The 22,149-nt window shown below is 38.3% G+C and overlaps 1 long non-coding RNA gene across 1 annotated transcript; it reads right to left on the bottom strand.

The window, feature by feature from the left end:
* Nucleotides 1–674: 674 nt before the first annotated feature.
* Nucleotides 675–21,380, bottom strand: LOC130922518 (uncharacterized). Its single transcript, XR_009064517.1, has 4 exons — nt 21,264–21,380; nt 20,821–21,051; nt 17,339–17,437; nt 675–1,012 (listed from the first exon to the last, which is right to left on the bottom strand). It is a non-coding gene; the product is annotated as an uncharacterized LOC130922518 (long non-coding RNA).
* Between the last annotated feature and the right edge of the window lie 769 nt (nt 21,381–22,149).

The following is a 22,149-nucleotide window of genomic DNA, read 5'->3' on the forward strand; positions in this document are numbered from 1 at the left end:
AATATGAACATAGAACATCTGGATTCTTGGTAAAAGCAAAAAACGGGCAGTTATCATTCATTTTACGTAAACATTTCAAGCTAAAATTACGCGAGTTTTCTATGCATTTTTTTCACAACGTTTCAAAGTGCATTAATGGGGGTATTTTATATAATAATTACATTGAATCCTCGACTAAATCACGTATTAGACACTCCTGCCTGCTTGTATGCAGTAAAACATTTGTCCTTTTTCCACCTAAATCTGGCGTTTGAACGCTGCGTGTCTGAGTTTATCACAGTGAAAGACAAACGCTCTGCCTTGGTCAGCCCACAATGAGAAGGCGTGGTGCATTGTTTGTGGGAGCTGCTCTTGTCAACTGATGGTAAAGTCGATGAGTGACTTAGTACCCATACCATTGTTGTAAATTATTTGTTGATGTCAACAATGTTCGTCTACATCTCTCATCGCCGTTACAATAAATGTGCTAAAAAGACGTCCGACTCAACTTTTAATTGTCACTCAAATATGTTGTAGAGTGTTCAAATGTCAATCAATGTGAGCCACAGGCTGAATAACAAGTTGCTGTGTTTAACACAGTTTACTACCGAAGTGTCTCTGTAGTGGACCCACACAAGATGCAAAAAGGAGTCAGTGATATTTTTTCCCAGAAAACTCAAACTTTACTTTAAAGGCTCAGCTCTAGTTTCGCATGTGAAGGTATAACAAGAGTCATTTAGCATAGCGTTATCACAAATATAAGACACACACACAGCACACACACACACACACACAATCAAAGTGCGTCATTATCTTGGCATGCTGGCGCCTGTCACTCAGTGGGGGTTCGAGGCTGCGCTGAGCGGCGGTCCATCGACAGGCGTCTGCGTCAATGGTTGACAAAGCTCCAGGCACCGCGGTGGCTGTAATTGGAAGGAGCGGCCTAATCCTCACATCAAGACGTGCTCATTGACAAACAGAGCGGGCAGACGTCCCGCCAGCGCCTTATTAGCAGAGCAGGTCGCTGATGTCCCTACACAAAAACTGTTTATTGTCAATGGCAAGAAAGCACAAAGTATTCAAAAATTTTGTTTTCCTTATTAATTTTTTGTAAAAATTCCACAAGTTGCTGGCAACACACGACATTTACTTGGCCTGAGCATGAAAACTGCAACATTTTTGCAAATAACAGGATAGTTTTTGCTCCCTCAAAAAATATGAAACTTCATTGCTTTGTACATGTCTGCTGTCGAAAACTAAAGCATTTGTACTGTATGTTCTAATACATTATATTAAAACATTAGTGACAAATAGGGTTGCAAACTCCCTGGAAAAAAAAAAAAAAAGGAACACCCCACTGGTAGAGCCGGCCAGCCGGCTGGCCAACCGGCCTGCACGGTAACCATCATCCTTTATTTTTGATTGATGATTTTTTTTTTTTTTTTTTTTTTTTTTAAGTATAACATGATGATTTTACTCAAAGCTGAATAGAATAGAATAGAGATGTATTGTCATTGTCAGCAAAACATTGTCAACAACGAAATTGGACTTTTCAGCAATGTATTTTTAAAACGAAATATACTATAATTAAAACTGTCCTGCTAAATTTAAAATTGTCTAATTTAACCCTTAGGCTCTTGAGCCTTTATATGTGTGTTTTTGGCTGTTTTCTTTAGGGACAAAAAAAAAAAAAAAAAAAGTTCATACAAACTCTTAGGTTAAGTTTTTCAATTTAGGTGCATTCAAAGTACCTGCAGCAATAACATTTTCCCAAATGAGTACCCGTAATTTTGGACTATAAGCCGCTACTTTTTTCCCTCATTTTGAATCCTGCAGTTTATAGTCCAGTGTGGCTTATTTGTTGATTTATTTGGGATAATAGGTAAACCTTCATTTGACAGCGGCGTCATAAGACTGCCATAAGACTGTCATAATTATGACATGACACTATCATGAGTATTAATAAAGGCTTATGACAGTTGTCATTCAGTGTCATCCGGTAAATTATGTCACTAACTCCATTTATGTCCAGCTGGGATCTTTTACATCCATTCAAAAGTGAGATATGTCATAACTATGATGGTCTTATGGTGCCACTGTCAAATAAGGTGTTACCAAATACCATAACTAGCAATTAATTAAACACCTGGAACAGTAACTGAATAATTAGTACAGAACATGAATTTAGATAGGTAATTTACATCTGTAGCGCTGCAACGCATGCTAGGAGACATGTTGGACGACAACTGCGTTGACAGCAAGTGGCAGCAGAGGTTGACCATTTCCCCCAAGGGAGCAGTGATGGCCAAATTAAGCTTCTTAAAGCAATGAAGCTTTGCTGCCAATTGGTTCAAAGCTTCTTGGGGTTCATTTGGTCTCATGCAGTCTTATGATAATGCTGTCAAATAAAGTGTTACCGGTTAATATCTTTTGGTGTAAATATCCAATGATACAGTGAGGACTGCTGCGGCTTATAGTCCAGTGCGGCTTATCTGTGAAAAAAATGCCATTTTCGTGTCAAATTTGGTGGGTGGCGGTTTACAGCCAGGTGCAGCTTATTGTCCGAAAATTACGGTACTCCAAACATAATGACTTTGACACAACACAAACATATAATACAATTAGTGAAAATAGAGTAGAAGGAGAAGACCATGGAAACATATTATCATTTTGAACATGCTTTTTACCCTTGCTTCACTCAAACCTCTTATCGCCCACACTCGTATGTTGTCTTCTGTTAGCGACAGTACCTCGACCAATGAGATGAGTGGGACTTGGTACTGTCATTGTTCCGTCACCTCATTGGTCAAAAAGCAGGATAGGCGGGAGACTGCGTTTGCCTGCATATTCCTCTAAAGCACCATACCAGTATTCGTTCGTTCGTTCGTTCTACAAACAACACACTATTTTTCAGTTTGGTGATAAGGGACAAAGCGTGTTCCTCAAGAGCTTAATAATGGACACATAATTTTGTTTCTGAATACGGGAAAATTCAATTTTTCAATGGACAGTTGGCAACCCTAGTGACAACATTGTTTGTGCTTATTTGGCTAAGCTAGCCTTGCTAGCTTGGCAACACTAAAAATGTTTGTGTACTTTTTCAAAATAGTGCACCATTATGCTAAAACAAATAGCATTCAAACATGTCCGCGACATTAAAATCACAACACAGACCACTTGTAAACATAGCTTGATTCTAATACACAATGGACTTTCATATTAATGGGCTAATTTATACTTAAAACTGCACGGATTATTAATACAACAAAACTACAGCTTTGATAACGGTAGCCTTTTTTCCCCACAGAGAAAGGAAGCATTACAAGGTAATGTTTGCCATCTGCTCCACGCTAAATCAATATGCGCTACAGGCCAGCAAGGAAGAGTCAAACAACAACGATAGACAAGTGACATTGACAAGCCTCTTGTGGGTAAGTGTTCAGATAGAACCTTGCAGTCGCTCTTTGTCTGGACAAATAGCTGTGGTGTTTGCTGGAAAATTGCACCGGCGACTTGTAATCTGCTATTGGACCAAAGGAGCTGTGTCGCCGAGGTCGGGGCTGACACCGTCTTGACACCTACCGAATCATGTGCTCACAAAGCCAATTTGTGTCCTTGTAGGAACTTCCCGAGTTTCTTGATGAGCGTGTCACAGGGATGGAAAACTGATCATACAACATGCACACTTGATGTAGTTTAATTATTCATTGAAATTTTTTGTCATAAGTCTACAGTCATTTGTAATAAAGTGAGAGCTTATAGAAAAAAAATAAATATATATACTTTCACGAGAAGGAAGTTGAACGTTTACACCAGAAAAAAATGTTAAAATACTAATGATTTACACAGGCATGAAAATGGGTCAGGGGTTAAAAAGGTGAGAAGGGTGTGGAGGAAATATGTACATTGTACAACCCAACAAAATATTGAGCTCTGTCGACCCATACTGTGTTTCAGCAGGGCCGTGCAAAGACCGGTGGAGGGGCGGGTGCTCGTAGATCAAAAGGGGCACATGAACAAGTATTTAATACACCTTAAAACAACATAACTTCAATTTTAACCAGCTTTAGATAATAATTGGCTGCGACTGTGACTTCCTCCCTCAACTTGTTCATCTGAGAACAAACCACATCAGATGGTCACTGAGTCACCAACAGCAGTTTTCTCAAAACCATTATTTCATTATTATCCATACTTAACAACTCTAGCACCTAATAATTGATAAAGCAATGACATAAAATCTTATAGAAAAATAACATTGTAATTGTGTTTATAATTGTATTTTATACCCGAATATCCTTGCAAACTTATTCTTACCAAGTGTGCTATTTACCCAGCTGATGAGGTATCCACTGCCTTTAGCAGCCTCATTCAACTCCTTTTTTTATCCCTCAATCTCCTTTCCTTACGAGGCATGTCTATATCATGAAATAGAAATCTTAAAATCAGACTCCCCGGAGGCTTTTACTTTTAAAGCTTTCTTAATTTCTGTCTGTCTCAATTTCTGTCTGTCTCAGTAACGATGGAGGTAGATTTGTTTCTTTATTATTCAATCAAAAAACAAAGTTGCTTCAATCAAAATATATATTTTTAATCCCAAAAAAAGTCACTTCAATAAAAAAAAGTTTTTGATTGCAAAAATAAATTTGAGACAAAAAAAGCATTTGAAAACTATTTTTCTTGATTGAAACAACTTTTTCCATTGAAGTAATGTTGTTTTGCGTTTGGGCCACATTTTGGCTAGGAGATTTGTGTCTTTATTATTCAATCAAAAAATAAGTTGCTTCAAACAAAACATTTTTTTTTAAATTCACTTAAAAAAATAATTCAATCACAGAATAGGTTTGCGCATGCGTCTATCATCGTTTAACAAAGTGAGCAGCTTGAGAATGTTTGAGTAGACTCACTATGAAGCATTTAATAAAGCCAAGCATTTTCTTACTACTTTATTCTTGTTTAAAAATAATTCAGTGGGGCAGTAACATTATTAAAACATCATAATTCTTACATTTTGAAGTGCTTAAAAAACATTTATAAATGATACTTTGGGGGGGGAGTGAAAAAACATGTCTAATATGTATATACTGTATGTATCTTTTTTCCAATGTAAAATCTGAATAAATACATTGAACACGCCCAAAAAAAAAAAAAAAAAAAAAAAATGAGGGGGAGGGGCTACTTCACGGTTTTCACTTATTACGACGGGTTCTGGGCCCCATTAACCGCGAAAAACGAGGGATCACTGTATTTCTGAAAAGCTTTAAGCAGCAAGAATCATTCCCACCACTCGTCAGGCCGGTGTTTTGCCGACACCGGCCATCAGCTCAAGTCCCAGCCGAAAATAACGCGTCTCAGGCCGACGACGGGAGCGATGCGATGCGAGGCGCCCCTCTCCATCCGACAACATGCCGCTTAATTTGACTCAACAGTGTGTTTCCTCGTTTATATTTCCGCTAAATACACAAGCTTGACGCCAATTTAACGGGAGCTATTTTTTCACGGGAGATTTGGTTAGCTCTGGCAGTGTTCAACGCAAGCTGCAACAAATGGCAGTAACTTTATTATATCGCAAAATATGAAAACAATTGAAACCATTACTCACCAAATTCAATCTGCTGGCAAATACAGGCAAGAGTGTATGCTGCGCTCTGGTCTGCCCCGGTGTGGATAATGCCTGCTTTTTCGCAGCTTTGCAATGCAACCAAAGACTCTCCAAGCACTCCATGTACACGTAAGGAGTGCGCGCGACTGGAATAATGGAACGCAGTTTGGGTCGATGATTGGTTCTCGTCAGCGAAGCATCTAGAAGGATTTGCTGACTGTCCAAGTGTCATTTTTTAAAGGACCGATTTCTGAAGTGCTCAGTTTACGTACTAAGTTAATCACATGATGATAATAATAATAATAAAATAAAATCTCCCGAACACCCCCCCCTCCCTCCCAAAAAGAATTTCTCCTCGGATCTACGCAATTCACGTAGGTCGCCCTTTTTGACTTCAAAACAGCGAATGTCGCCGAAAGGTGAGAGATTTCCATGCCTGTTTACAGCAGTGGTGTTACCAAGATGCCAGGTGTGGGTGGGCATTTGTCTTACGCGGGTAGGGGGGTGGGGGGGCTAAAGAAAAGCTACAATGCTCAAGTAGGTGGAAATCCAGCGTAGAGAGACTGCACCTTAAAACATGTTTTGTTTTCTCCTTGAGATAACTGTTGCTGTGATTTGGTCTAAACAAATAAAAGTTGATTTGATTTGATTTGACTCAGAACACATCCATAACTGACCAGTATGGACATGCAGGTGACAATGTTTTTTTAGGTAACCTATTGTGGTTCCTCGGTTTTATTATTATTATCATCTTTCTACAACTATCTTTGGTCCGCAGCCCCTTTGAGCTCAATTTGACCCCCTTAGAATGCTTCAAAATGCACCAAAATCGGCAGGCAGGTCAAGACAGGTGCAATCTTTGATACCGTGTAAAGAAAAATTCCAAATACACTATGTAGCGACCCCTAGCAGTCATTCTTTGTCCCGCCGACGCTTTGAGCCCTACTTTGACCCCCTCAAAATGCTTTAAAACTCACCAAACTACATCCAGTTTTCTTTGGGTGGGCAGAGCGTGTCCGTGGGTGGGCACTGCTACCCCCTGCCCCCCCGGTAACGCCCCTGATTTACAGTTGTTGAGTTTACAAAAATATTGTAATTATATTGTTAGGCTATAAATCAGAATCTACAGTTTTAAAAATGCATAATTTTATTTCAGTGTAAAGTCTGAAAATGATCATACAAGGGATTTAAATTGTTAAAGCGATCCTCGACCTTAAGTACATGTAGGCTCTATTTAACCACAATTGTTCTCTTGTACTAAGATATGTTGTTAGAAACACATAAAATGTTAAATCAATGGTAATATTTTATAATATTTATAACACATTTTGACCGATAGTTGGCGCCATGTTTTGCGGGCTCGCAGTGATGACGTAAATGGGATGTTTCCAAATGTATACAACAATTGCGTATTGCTGCCTAAACTCGCGAAGTAAAATGCCACGATGTGCTGCTTTTGGATGCAATTTCCAGTCAAATGGTAACAAGTGGAGTGATGTGAGTGGTCAATAGAGGTGTGCAAAATTTCCGATTCTTAGATTATTCGCGATTCGGCCGTGGAAAATTCGAGAACGATTCACAAACATCCAAATTCCGATTATTAAAATAGGCCAAGTAAAGCAGAAGTACGACACACTCAGCGCGCCGCGCGGTCTTCAGTACGCAATTAGGGACGGAGTGAGAGTAGCTAAACATCATGCTTCTCATTACCCGGCCCCTCGGGTAACGCCAATGCTCAACTCACGGCTCTAGCTCAACTCATGCCACGAGATAAAAAAAAAACAACAACAACATACCTGACTGCTGCCGAAAAGCTGCTACAAGCCACATTATGTTACGGTAGATATCATTTATATAGGACTAGATGCAATATAGCTTCGGTATCGTTACCAGCACATCTACAAAAAACTAGATGCAGGCGTTAGTAACGGCCGCCATCTTAAAGCAGTACACTTCCCTGCAAGGCTGTTGTTGCGAACCTTCCAAGCGAACCTAATTAACTTTTTATCTAAAATACTCCTAAATCGGTAAAATATTGACTTGAATCTATCTTTAAAATAGTTTTAAAACTTTTACATGTTGGAAGTAGACAAAAGAGAAATTATGGAATAACAGGAGCAATTTTAACAACTTTAACGGTTGATTCACAACATTAAATTAATTGAAAGTAGTTTAAAGCTGCTGATATAGAATGGGGACAGGAGTTTTTTAATTTACTGTTATTTTTGTATATTTGTTTACTGCTATATGTTAACTTGATACTGAAATAGTAGTTTGGTTTAGCCTGAGAGGATTTTTGAACAATTTTGGAACTAATGTACAAAACAAATTAAAAAAAAAATTAAAAAAATAAAAAATAAATAAAAAAAAGGAGTGGGGTGCATCAATAATCGTTTTATAATCGAATCGGCGCCTCTGAATCGTAATCGAATCGTTAGGTGCCCAAAGATTCCCAGCTCTAGTGGTCAAGGGGGAATTTTTTTGTTGTTGTTGTGAATAAATGTGCATAAGTGGAAGCTTCTCCCCTTTTTTGGTGCCCTACCTACCACACGTTACAACTGGTGCCCAGACATTTTTCCTGGATCCTCAGTCAAGTGAGGGATCTGTCTAATTTCTGGATCAGACGCTCCCACCGCGGCGGCAATATTGATTTCGGATCTGCCTGATTTCTGGATTTGTCGGTCCCACAGTGGCTTTTCAGATCGGTGTTTTTTGTGGATTCGACGGCCTGATCGTGGTTGCAACATTGCCATGAGATCGGTCTAATTCCTGAATCTTCGAGTGAGTGAAAAAACGCGGATTTGGATTACTATTGCTATCTTTTTTTGTCGACTATTCTTCATGGGAGTTTTCCCCAAATCATACCAAATAATTAAAGCACTATGGCCCGCTACAGTAACGACAGTGACTCTGACATGGACCTTACTTTTATGTTGGAGCTCGTCTGGGAACGCGTGTGTGCGTACCGCTGAGCTCCCGAGTGACGAGTGGTCAAGGTGAATTTTTTTTTTTTTAAATAAATGTGCATAAGTGGAAGCTTCTCCCCTTTTTGGTACTTTTATGCACGTATCCTTCCTACCACGCGTTACAATGTCAAAGACATGTATTACACTCGATTCCAGGATTTGTTCCCGTCAAACTGTTGGCTTGTACTGTATGTAAAGCATACGAAAGCTCTGGACACTAACAATCTACATAATTATACTGGGATATTCTTACCTTGAAGATATGACAACAAAAACCGAAGTTCCCAAGAGCGTACACTCTCTCGCTCCGTTGTCAATGAGACGCACTTGCAGCGAGTACATGACCAGTTTTGCCCAATTCTTCTCTTATTAGGTACTGTATTTCCTGTTCTCATTTTGCCTTTGATGCTCGTCTTGTGAACGACCGACTGTGCTGTCCTGCTCTTCACTTTTCCGATCTGGTTCAAATTGGAAGGGCAGAACCGACGACATGTTGGGGTAGCTAAGAGTGACACGCTGGAAGTTCGGCCCGGTGACGTCACGCACTGCGACGTAACAAGAATGGCGACCTATCACTTAAAATAATTTTACAAATTTTATCAAAACGAAAACATTAAGAGGGGTTTTAATATCAAATTATTATAACTCATACTAATATTAACTTTTAAGAATTACTTGTCATAAAGATCGAGGATCACTTTAAGACCTTTAGTGATCATTACAATATTTTGTATTTGCAGTGTTGTTCATTGTAAATTCTACATTATTATTGATATTGCGCTTTCCCATTATTCTTCATTTTTAAAATATTTATTTTTAAAGTACTTGCATTTTTAACACAACGCTATTCAAACACTATCACATTCGTGTGTTTTTTTTTTTCTCCCCCCCTTTTTTGGGGCTTGTTCTGTTTTTAATCCTCTACTGTATATTACTGTTATGACTACACATTTCAAAGAGGGAATGCACATATGGTAATTATTCATCATGATTGCGTTTAAAATCACAAAATGCTTTTGAGGTAGAAATGAACACACGATATTGCAATTAGTTGCTGATATCGCATCCTAGTGATTCTGCACAACCTTGTTTTTTGTGGGGAGGGAAAAAAAAGGTCCCAGGAAACTGCCTCCGTACAAACAGGCATGTCTGCAGAGTGTAACCGAGGCTGACTGTCTGACCTCAGACTGTGTGGGCCCTTTAGCAGCACATGAAGGAGCTTTTTCATTGACGCAAAGAACGGGAGGTATCGCCTTCCCCCTTTTGCGGCAGTGCTCATTCATTGCCAGACACAATGCATTATTATTGGTTTTGAATTGAAATGTTAATTTTGGTGCACCGGGCTTTTTCGTGACATTACTCGTTTTTCACTTGGCTGAGTGGTTAACCCTTTCCAGTTTGGGATTGGCACAGAATGAGACTCATTTGTGGCTTGACAATAAATTTCAAGTCTAATTCAGAATCAGAATGCATTTATTGTCATTGAGCAAATAAAAACACAACTAAATTGATGCAGGAGCAGTGCTCAAGGACAATCCAAAGGAATTAGGGATTAAAATAAATGAAAATAACAAATTTAAAATTGTGAATGATAGGGCAAGGCAGTGACAACTATAGCGTAGAAACTTCCTGAGTCTGTCAGTTCTTGCTTTAAGTGCACTGAACTGTCTACTTGACGGGAGTCCATGTCCAGGGAGTGAGGAGTCCTTGATGATGCTTTGAGCTCTCATGAGGCAGCGGGTGACGAAAACGTCCGCCAGAGATGTAAGAAGGTGGCCAGTTAGTCGCTCAACAGTCTTAATGACCCTCTAAAGCTGCTTAGGGCACTTTCACACTAGACCAAGAGGACCAGGGTCCGGTTGGAGAGCTACCTCGCAGCAACATTTGCAAATGAGTTCCTGAGAGAGTTCAGCATTCACACTGCGCCAATTGAACTTTCCGAGTAGCATCATGTGGACGACAGACGTACTCATTGATTGTACAAATAGATGAGGAAATACCTCCCTCATGGGAGGGGAGGGATTGTGGAGCGTCACAGCGTGGAGCTGTGATGCTGCGCTAATGTAGCATAGCATTTATTGTTTTGAATGTTCTACACTTAATTATTTTTACTGTTTTTAGTTTTTAATTTGTCTAATTGTTTTTTAAAATAATTGTACGCCGACCTTGAGTGCCAGAAAGGCACCATCAAATAAACTATTATCATTATTTTTTTTTAACATGTTAAACTGTATGTAGGTTTTTATTACTGCCTTTTTTTTTTGCAATGATAATTTAACCGTGCATCTATGTGTCATTTTTGTCAACTGACTGTTTCGTGAAGCAGAAGTTTGTATACATGTAAGTTCAAATAAAAACAAAAACTAATGTAGCGTAGCATAGCATAGCATAGCAAAATACTTGTATAGCGCTTCTCCATCTTTCAAGGCGCTCAAAGCGCTTCACACTACATTGCCATCCACCAACTGGTGACGCAGCACCAGCAGCAATGTGGGGTTCAGTATCTTGCTCAAGGATACTTAGAGTTCATCAGGGCAGAGAATCCAACCCACAACCTCTGGGTTGGGGGACAACTACTCTACCACTGAGCCACGCCATCCCAGCAAATCGCCCCTGGGCAAGCAGCAGGGTTCCTCCCTCCCGACTCAATGCCGAGTGAACTGGAGTATATAAAAAATTCATAGGTGAAAATTACACCACGAAAGGGAACCGCGTGGTACCCCAAGTCATTCAGGCGCGCTTTCGCTCTCGCTTTTGTGACTGTCAAATTGTCGCCACTTCTATGAGAGCGAGACTCACCAAACGGCCGCCCCGAGAGGCTCCGTCCGTCTTGTCCAGTCTCACACGGTACGTTCAGCAACAGCATGCAAAAAACGGTCGCCTAATTAAAACCCGTTTCTGTGGATCAAATGCAACTGCTTAGCGCAGCAAAACATTTGGCCATGGCTAATTGTCAGTCCCTCTTGTCATTGTTGATTTTGAATAGCGTCCGCATTGTACTTCCGCTTTCAAGGATGCCCTGCGTGTACTGTCACAGCCTAGAGTATCACAGCACCACGCTGTGATGCTAAATTGGCAAAGCGCACCCTGCTCCGGTTGCATTCACAAGTGAAGCAGGGTCCGCTTAAAGCAGACAGAGACCCACAATTTTTGACCGGACCAGAGTTGGGTTGTTTGGTCCGAACTAGAGTTCGGATACGCGTTCACATTTACAAAACGAAGCGGACTGTCTGAGAAAAAGAACCCTGCTCTGTTTAAAAACAGACCGAACAGTGCTAGGGTGAAAGCGCTTACTCTCTACCACAGTGCAGCTTGAAAACCCCAGCGAGATGCCGTGGCTCACCACCGACTCCACCAAGCAGCGGTTGAAGGACACCAGGAGCTTAGATTTGAAATTATTTTTTTCCAAGAATGTTTCTTCTTCAAGAAAGATGTGGAGATGTAAGTAATGTAAATTGCCAGAACCCATCTCCAATGTAGGACCTTTCAATTAGCTTTTGTTTGTATGTTGGTAGAAAGAGGTGAGTTCTGCAAGACACAACTCCACACCCATCCATTGATCCGGTGACCACAGAATGAGAAACAAGCACTTTCAAGGCTGGCGATGCTGCACTATCCCCCCACCGATCCTCAAGAAGCAAGTGCCTGCGCATATCCCCGCCGATCTATATATATGACAGAAATTAAACGGCATAATCAAATTGTTTGCGCAACCATTTAGCATCTCATTGGCCGGCTCGCCCCGGGCCAAAGTGACCACTGGAGACCGGCCGTCCGGCAGCCGCTAACAAAGTAGGGCAATAACTAACAGCGATTAAGGCCATATTGATGGCCTGTGACACACGGCGCTCCAAAAGATGCCGCACGGTCAAATAGCTGCAATAATTAAGTATATGAGGGTCAGTCAATTTTATCTGCTGCTTTTATTTGGATCGATTCTTTCAGGAAAGAAAAAAATAGGCTTAAGGGAGCGTTATTATTGGGTAGGTGGAGTGTTGACGGTATGTACATAGAGGTATCAAAAGCTGTTAAAAACATGACAGCAACAAGAAAGAAAAAAAATGTCATATGGAATGTAAACACTAGCAACAACATTGGTTGTAATGTGTGTTTCCGTCTTGTTGACTTTACTTATCTTCACGAACAAGGCAAATGTATGAAGTTGATTTTCAAGACAGGGTTTTCTGTCTAACAATTCTTAACATATGCTAATCCCTAACTGATTGGAAAATAATAGTAAATATCAGTATTAAAAAATATTGTTTTGCATAAATTTTGCTGTACTGTAGTGTGAAATTACTACTTTATTCTCATAAAATTACAACTACTTTGTGATGAGCAAATCAGGATTTTTATTTTGTTTACTTTTTTTAACTAGTTGGCTAGTACTGACTGCATAAGACATCCAATCCATTCTGTTTTTTTCTTTCCTTCTAGCCCCTCTCGGTCAAAATCAAGGGACAAAATTATTTGAATTCCCACCAGAAGGATGAAAAGAGCCATACGCGGCTCTGGATCCGCAGAGTACAGGCCAACTATTTAATGTCTACCGTTGTCAAAGGCACTGAAAGAATTCTTGTAAAATTGTGACAATTGAATAACTTTTTATTTTTCAAACAATTGTATCTTAATTCTGCAGATGAATGTTAGCTGACTAAGAGCTTGCAAAATTATAACAGTATGCTCATGAAATTTCAACAAATTTAGAATTGTAATTCAATTATTACAGTGATCCCTCGCTATATTGAGCTTCAAACATCATGCCCTCAGTCCATCGCAGAATTCATATATACCGTACTGGCCCGAATATAAGACGCCCCTGATTATAAGACGACCCCCTCTTTTTTAAGACTCAAGTTTGAAAAAAAAAAAAACTTTTTGTACACCAAATTATTTTTTATACAGAAAATAATTACAGTACATCCGAAACAAATGATTATAACAATATATTTGAGAGAAAAAAGCATGTTATTTTGCCTCATTCAAATCTTAATATCTGATAATTTAAATATGTAAATTAAAGTGCAATCACATTCGTAAATGAATGGCTTCTGGTTTTTGAAATGTAAATAAACTAATCTATTGTGATAAAACAACAAAATTGCAATAACTGCATTAACCATCAAATTGAAGTCTAACTGTAACTGTAGTCTTGAAACAAATGTGAACAAGGAAAAACATTGTCATAAAATAATGCAAACTGGTTAAACTAAAAAGAGTAGCTGAGATCTGTCATGACAGAACATCGCTTCAATGATATCTGGCGCCATCTAGCGTCGCGAATGGGGAGAGTAGCTGAGATCTGTCATGACAGAACATCTCTTGAATGATATCTGGCGCCATCTAGCATCGTGAATGGGTATAATGTCTAGACCGCGAATATAAGACGACCCCCTCTTTTTCAGTGTTATTTCAATGCAAAAAACACCGTCTTATATTTGGGCCAATACGGTATACATATGTCTATCTCATTGATATCATAATTATTTAATTTGCAGTGCTTAAAAACCATTTATTAAAATGCAGTGGTACCTCAACATACAGTACGATTGCTTCGGCACACGATCTTTTCGACATCCGACGTAAAATTTGACTCGCAATTTGTTTCAAAATCCGACGACATCCTCGAAATATGGCGATTTATGACAGTTTCTTTGTTTTCCCGAAAGACGGCTGCACGGTGGATTTTCTCGTGAGGGAAATCAATATGGGTTCCAAGAAGGTTACTACAGGTGGCGAAAAAAGCAAAAAGGCTTACAACTGAAATGAAGATGGAAATGATAGAAAAATATGAGTGTGGGGCGCGCGTCCGTAAACTGGCTGGACAATACGGCTGTAGAATGTCTACGATCTCGACGGTCCTCCTGCGCCAATGAGTACCTCCATTTGCCAGTCTTTATTAGTTAATGTGACAATTATTATTGGGGTAAAATCTCCCCAAAAAATCGCCAGCTTTGTGAGGTTTTTAATCATTTATTTCAGAACTTTTGCAACACATCATGCCTACTGTCATCCGCAGCTGAACAAAGTGAATGTAAAAAGTCCGTCTCTCACTCTTTCAAGTCAGCCATGCGGTGCGTTCAGGTACACCAGGCAAAACACATCCGCCACATTACAACGATTACACATTAGATTCGTTACATTATTAGTTATTATTATTCCTATTATTACATTATTATCCCGATTTTTATTTTGCTCTGTGCAATTGCTATTTGCAATCCTTCCAGCACCATTTATTAAGGATTTAGTGTCGGGTTTTGGCTGTGGAACGAATTAATGAAATTATAAGGTATTTTTATAGGAAAATCATGCTCGACATATGACCATTTCTACTTACAAAAAAGGTCCTGGAACGAATTAACTTCATATGTAGAAGTACCACTGTATACATGTACAATACATGTAAGAATTTATTTTTGTTTGTTTGTTTTAATTATATTTTGGGGGGAAAAGGAAATAAACTTGTGTTACATGTATCTCTTTCTAATGCTGTTAAATCTGAATAAATATACTGAACACGCTCCAAATCTTGTTTTAATCAGGGTCCCCCCAGAATTGATCAATCTAAATTCAAGACTTTTAAGACCTTTTTTAATGCCATTTCAACTGAAAATTAATACTTTTCTTGCACCCATTATTTAGATAATATTGAATCATATTAAAAAAATAAAGCACTGAACATCAAATTTAACCTCAATTACTATGTGTGTTTGACAAAAGAATGCACATTTATTGAACATACAATTAAAACAAAAAGTTTTGTGCCTTATTAAAATGTTGTAATAATAATCGTGCTGTCAAGCGATTAATTTTTTAAAATCGCGACTAATAGCATGCTGTCAATAGTAAACTTGCGCCTTTTTAAAATGCATAAATTATATATTTCAATTTTTAAATACACCTGTTAGCACAGGAGTTCATCAAATTTAAGTCTCATTAGAAACAAGAAAATAGTTTTCCTTTACACTTGTAAAGATTAATCAAATATGAATTTTCCACAAATAACTTGTAAAAAGGGAGGCACCGAAGAAGAGCATGTCTACTGTCTGACAGTTCTGAGATCAAGGGCTCAAGCGCGGGTTCTGTGTGAAGTTACCATTTTATTTTTGGGATACTAGCTATAATTTTATCTTACATTAGACTGACTTTTTAAAGAATGAGAAACCTTTTGCAGGTGTTTTGAATTACACATGTGGCAAGTGTGTACAAAACTGAAGCTTTTCATCATATTCATTCTTTTTTGGTTTGTGGTACATGCAAATTGACATACTCAATTTTGTTGGTTTAATCTACCAAAATAAAATACCTTTTACTTGATATTCAGAATTTTGGGGGCATACTGTATATAGTTTAAATTTAAAAAAAAAAATCATTACTTACGAGTGTTTTCCTATTATTCATGACATAAAATTACCGCAATTAAAAGTGAAAGATTGAATGATTGATTGAAAGAATAATTGAACTCACCAAAACGGCTGTCTCCCAATGCACTTATACAGTCAGACACCTGTGTATTTCAGGGTAGTTCACACTCATCAGTCCACCTCAGAGTGCAATGTTTTGGGTTAAAATGCCCAACTTATGTTTTGCCTAAGAACGTGGATTTCACCCCAATCCTCCGTCTTTGTGCCCAAAAATAGTACTGAGAGCCTCCATGGTGGAAGTTTTAGTGATGCTCTCATTAAAATTATTTCATTCTGCATGTTCATTTACGGTTTATCGCTGTACTTTTATCCAAACATGCTCAAAAACAACGATAATGGGTCGCGCCAACAGCCAGACGGGTTCACGCTCGTCATGATGCCTCAACGTGCCCCATTTCGGCCATTAAAACCCAAAATTAAGCTTTTCAAGAATCAAGTCAACAGGATGATATCATGATACTCTTTCACAGAGGCAGAGCTGGCGGCATTGGAGAATAAGGGAGCCTGTTGCGGGGTATCAAATTTCAAACTACGGAATGCTAGAAGGGCCACAATTTATCGCGCAAAGCGGGTTGCGTGATGCTGTTCATAAATAGTTTAACTGAAAACTTCATTAAAAATGTGTATTACGACCAGCCCAAACGTCAGGCCGGCCCACCGGGAACTGTCCCGGTTCTCCCGATTAGTCACTCCGGGCCTGGTACTGTGCGATTGCCTGCTGTTATGATGTTGATGCTAATGATGCTAACGGCGCGCATGCACAAAGTGCAGTGCATCGTAAAAATTCTACGCGTCATCTTCGTTATGGGTTAAAAAAAAAAAACAAAAAAAAAACTTTGTCACAGATATAATTTAGGTTGCACTGAGATGTTCTTGAAAATTAAAACCACGGTGAAAAAATTCCAGACTTACGACAGCTAATTTAATACTTTTAATACCTTTAATAATGAAAAACTAAATTCAATGCCTTTTTAATATTTTTAACAACCCGCGGGTACCCTGTTAATGTATATAGACTCTAATTCGCGGAGATGTTCCCCATGTACTGTGAAAAACGAGGGTTCACTGTATTACTTACTATATTGTAATTCTGTATATGTTAAATACAGTGACAGTGCAAAACAGAAACATGATGCCTATTTAAATGTGATTTAACTGGCCTCGGTGGATTTAACATTAAACACTGGATAATAGTTTGCTTATTTCTCTTTCTCATAGGTGGCGGCAACTTAACTGCATGAGGAAGACATGCGCACATGCGCACACTGCTCCAAGCAGCACAATGTGGGAATTGCCATGACCTAATACGTCTTATCTAACATTAGATTAGACATTTCACAGAGGAAACCAAGTCAGAGAGATCCTACCTATCAGGTCTTTACTTGTGTTCCCACACAGCAAAGTACAGGAAGTCATCACACTCCAGTGAGATCACAGCAGAGTCTGCATTGGTGGGGACCAGCTTCCTGCTGACAAAAATGACTTTTTTTAAAATCAAATTTAAACTTTTTTCTTGCAAAAATTAGGACAGCATTCCTTAAAAGTTTGATAATATTATTTCTTTTACTTTCAATATTGTTATTTCCTAAATGACTGCTGGATCATTGTATTATAATATTACTATTTACTCTGATTAAATGACATTACTTCATTATCTCCCACTTAGTTTTAATTTATTTCGGGGGGGGGGGGTGTATATATTTTCACATTTTAGTCGTTATATTTGTGACTGTTTCTTCCTCAAGATTAGAAATTTTCCTCTAAAATCACCACTTTTTTTGCGTAAAATTGACGCTGCCAACAACAAGTCTGGAATGCAAACTACAGTAATTTCAGTTGTTTTTGCAAGTGCTATACAGTGGGGAGAACAAGTATTTGATACACTGCCAATGGGTTGGCAGTGTATCAAATACTTGTTCTCCCCACTGTATATGGCATTGTTATGACAGACATACTCAAAAACAATGGTATGTTTACTTTTGTGCCTGTTGGACTTTTAAAAATAAAGATTTTTTGTTGTTGTCTTTTCCTCGTTGCAGTATGTTTGACTATCTTGAAATTACAACCAAACCAATAATATTTATCCAAGATTATAGTTTTCTTGTTTTGTAAGCATTGTTTTCGTCAACAATGACGATAATAAAAATATTTTGTCGACAAACAATTTTTTTCATAACAATGACGTGACAATGATGAGCTAAAAACGTGGCTTGACAGACTAGAACATGATGAGATGAGAAAGCTACATAATGTAGTTTCTGTCATATGTTCATAATGCTTGACATTTTCATACTGTACGAGGAGTACGTCAGCTTGCATTGTAGCAGTGTTTGGGCCATGTCACTCGTGAGATGTGCCGAACCTCACCCTCTTCACCGGAGTTTAGGATGTGTATCAAGCTAGGCCATCTTGCTTGTTTTGTAACACATGGTAAGATTGTTTTTCTTATCTTGGCAACGGAGAATATGCATTGTTGCTTTAGCCTTTAGAGGTCTGTGCTGAGTGAGCATCACACATTGAATGCAACTTGTTGCGTTAGCATAGCATTCGCGTTAGCATTAGCATCAACTTTAGCATGGCGAGCATCCTCTTAAGCGCTCAGACAACTTTTTGTTACATACAGTTCGTTGCTTCTAGGTGGGTTTAATTGAATATAATGTACCGCTTTTCCTGCTTAATGTGTATTATCATCAGGAAGTTGGCGTTGTCCTAGTAGGTACTACAAAATGTGCTCGTCAGTCTATGTTTATTTGAAATTGTAGGAAACCTTTATTTACTGTATGTTTGGACTAAAATTTTTTACAGACGAAAACATTTTGAGTAACTGTCGACTAAACTCGATGAAATGTGTATGAGATTTTTTATAGTGAACCTAGACACATTTAACGATTCAAATATGACTGGGACTAATTATTAAAATAAGTATTTTCGTCCAAAAGACTAAGGCACAAATTAACAACGCTGGCAAAAACAGCACTGATAAGGATAAAGAAGTTTCTATCATGAATTATGCTTTAAAGAAAAAATAATATAACATAGTAACCAGTGTTGTTTTCGTGAACGATGGCTATAATTTTTTCATGATGATGATGAGACGATAACAAGCAAAAAAAAAGAAGTGTTTTGGGAGACTAAAATGTAAGGAGACTAATGTCAATTTTTGTCTAACGAGAACGAGATTACAATAGGCAATAGTTTTTGTCACATGTTCGCAATGTGTGACACTTTATGTGTAGTTAGCCTGCATCGTAGCAGTGTCTGGTTGCGTCACTCGTGATGTGCTAACCCCCCACACCCCATCTTGGACAGAGAGAAAATGCAGTGTCGCTTGAGCCTTTAGAGGTATGTGCTGAGTGATCGTCACACACTAAATGTAATTTGTAGGTTTGGCATAGCATTCGCGTTAGCCTAATGCTAACAGCTAGCGTCCTCTTAAACTCTCTGTCAAGTTTTTTTTAACCTACATGTAGCCCCTACCCTCGTGACACGCTGGGCGGGCTCTGGGTTCGAATTTTGGTGTTATGTTATGTAAGTGTTGCCGTTTCTAGAATATATAAAATATGGAAAAACGACCTAAATGGTTTGGTGCCTCCACTTAGCAGAATTTTTAATATATTTACTAGAGGCGTGCGAAATTTCCGATTCTTAGATTATTCGCGATACGGCCGTGGAAGATTCAAGAACGATTCACATATATCCAAATTCCGATTATTGAATTAGAACTAGTAAAGCGGAAGTAAAACACAGTCAGCGCGGTCTTTGGGACGCAATGAGGAACGGACCGAGAGTAAATATCATGTTCAACTCATGCCGCTAGATAAAAAAACAATCATACCTGACTGCGGCTGACAGCCGCTACAAACAACGCCCAGTTGCTAGTTGCTACAAACATACGGCTACAGTAGATATCATATATATGTAGAACTAGAGGCAAAATGACAGACGACGTCGGTGTTAGAATATGTATTATTGAACAGAGATGCAAAATCACAGACTTTCCGGCGTAAGTAAACAGCCGCCATCTTAAAGCAGTAGACCTCTCTAGAAGGCTCTGTTGTAGCGAACCTAATTAACTTTTTATCTAAAATACTCCTAAATCGACAGAATCTTGTCATGAATCTATCTTTAAATGATGAAATAGTTTTAAAACTTTGACAAAAGTAGACAGAAGGGAAATTATGGAATAACGGGAGCAATTTGAACAACTGTAACAGTTGATTCACAACATTAAATTAATTGAATGTAGTTTAAAGCTGCTGATACAGAATGGGGACAGGAGTTTTTTATTTACTGTTATTTTTGTATATTTGTTTACTGTTATATGTTAACTTGATACTGAAATAGTAGTTTGGTTTAGCCTGAGAGGATTTTTGAACAATTTTGGAACTAATGTACATTTAAAAAAAAAAAAAAAAAAGGGGGGGGGGGCGGTTGTGCATCAATAATCATCATCAATGCATCGTTTTATAATCGAATCGGAGCCTCTGAATCGTGATCGTAATCGAATCGTTAGGTGCCCAAAGATTCCCAGCTCTAATATTTACCCTACTAAGAAATAATAATAAGGTTTCAGTCTTTCATTAAATTAAAAATGTGTATTTTCTTTTATACTCACACAACAGAAATACTTCAAACTTGTCATTCACTCATATATAAACACAGGAAATCAAATAATGTATAAAGGGAAAAAAAACTTCCCACCAAAAAAAAAAAAAAAAAAAAAAAAAAAAAAAAACCGTTGCAGGCCTGAGTAGTTGCTGGTGAACGTTGAGGTCATAAACTTAGTGACCGTTTCGCTTTAACAGCAAACAAAATAATATGTGCACTTTCTGTTTGTCTCAGTACTCACAGTGAGATGATTTTCTTGAGGGGGGCCGGGTAGATATAGCCAAGTTGGAAACAAGAAGAAAAAGATGACAGATGGGCTCTAGTTGATGGCAAAATGGCTGATGACCGTTGAGAACGCTAAGAAGACGACGCAGCCCGACACGCCGTCGACGCCCGGTTTTTCCCCTCTGGTTGTCCTCAAGCAAATTATCCAAATAACGAAAAAGGTCCAAGGACCACGCACGTCGTGTCCCTTGACAAACAGATATCTACACTTAGCCAGCATAAAATAATCAGTGCCTATTTGAAGTCTTTGTGTGTTCAAAAACGGCAAAATGTACACACACTATTACAAGGAAATAAAGTTTGCACTCGCGCTAGCACGTTAGCACGCGCTAATCGTTAATAACGGTTAGCTTTTAGCAAATAAAAGCAACATGAGTTACATTGCGCCTTTTAATTTACCTCCGTGAGGTTTTAATGTCCACACAATGTAGATAAACTCTGCATTTATCGTTGTGTGACGATTAAAAAAAAAAAACTCCAGGACAGACGTTTTTCGCTCGTCCATTTGCCTCGTTCTACGTAAATCCCTCCCCCTTGTCGGTTTTCCCGTTGGAATACAACATCAGGCCACGTACAAATAACCAATCAACAGGTTCATATAAGATGAATGACAGTTGGAAAGAAGAAGAAAAAAACATTGCTCTCGAACTAATTTGCTTAAAACACTTCTGTTCAACAATATGACATCATCATAGTGGAAATAGATTATAATCAACATTTTAACATTCATGAACAACATTTTAGAACATATTTATTTTTTAATAACTACTTAATTTGTATGCTGCTGTATTTATATCTTAACTATTTATTCATTTATTAACTAATTATTGAAATAGTGTAGTGTTTTTTACCTTGGGTTACATACATTTCGTGGCGTCCAAGTGTTTAAAATTAATTGAAAATAATGTTCTTTCTTCCTGCTGTGTGTGTATTATCACCAATTTGACGTTGTCATTGTAGATGCCACAATATGTGCTTGTCTGTCAATTCGAAATAGTTGGAAAACTTTACTTATTTATTTTTGGATTAAAAAAAAGATTACAGACGAAAACATTTTTAGTAAACGTCGATTACAACTAGACGAAATTAGTCTTGAGTTTTCGTTAACAAAAGCTAGACAAAGGCACACACATTTTGAGATGACTAAAATATGACTATGGCGAGGTTCATACTGCACATCTTAATGCACAAATCCGATTTTTTCATGTTTTTCCAGCTCGAGTGAGGCATTAACTTGACAGTATCAATGGGAGAAGTCGTATAAAAGTGGACCATTCCGAATGCA

The sequence above is a fragment of the Corythoichthys intestinalis genome, chromosome 1 (genome assembly GCF_030265065.1).
Source record: "Corythoichthys intestinalis isolate RoL2023-P3 chromosome 1, ASM3026506v1, whole genome shotgun sequence".
Taxonomy (NCBI): domain Eukaryota; kingdom Metazoa; phylum Chordata; class Actinopteri; order Syngnathiformes; family Syngnathidae; genus Corythoichthys; species Corythoichthys intestinalis.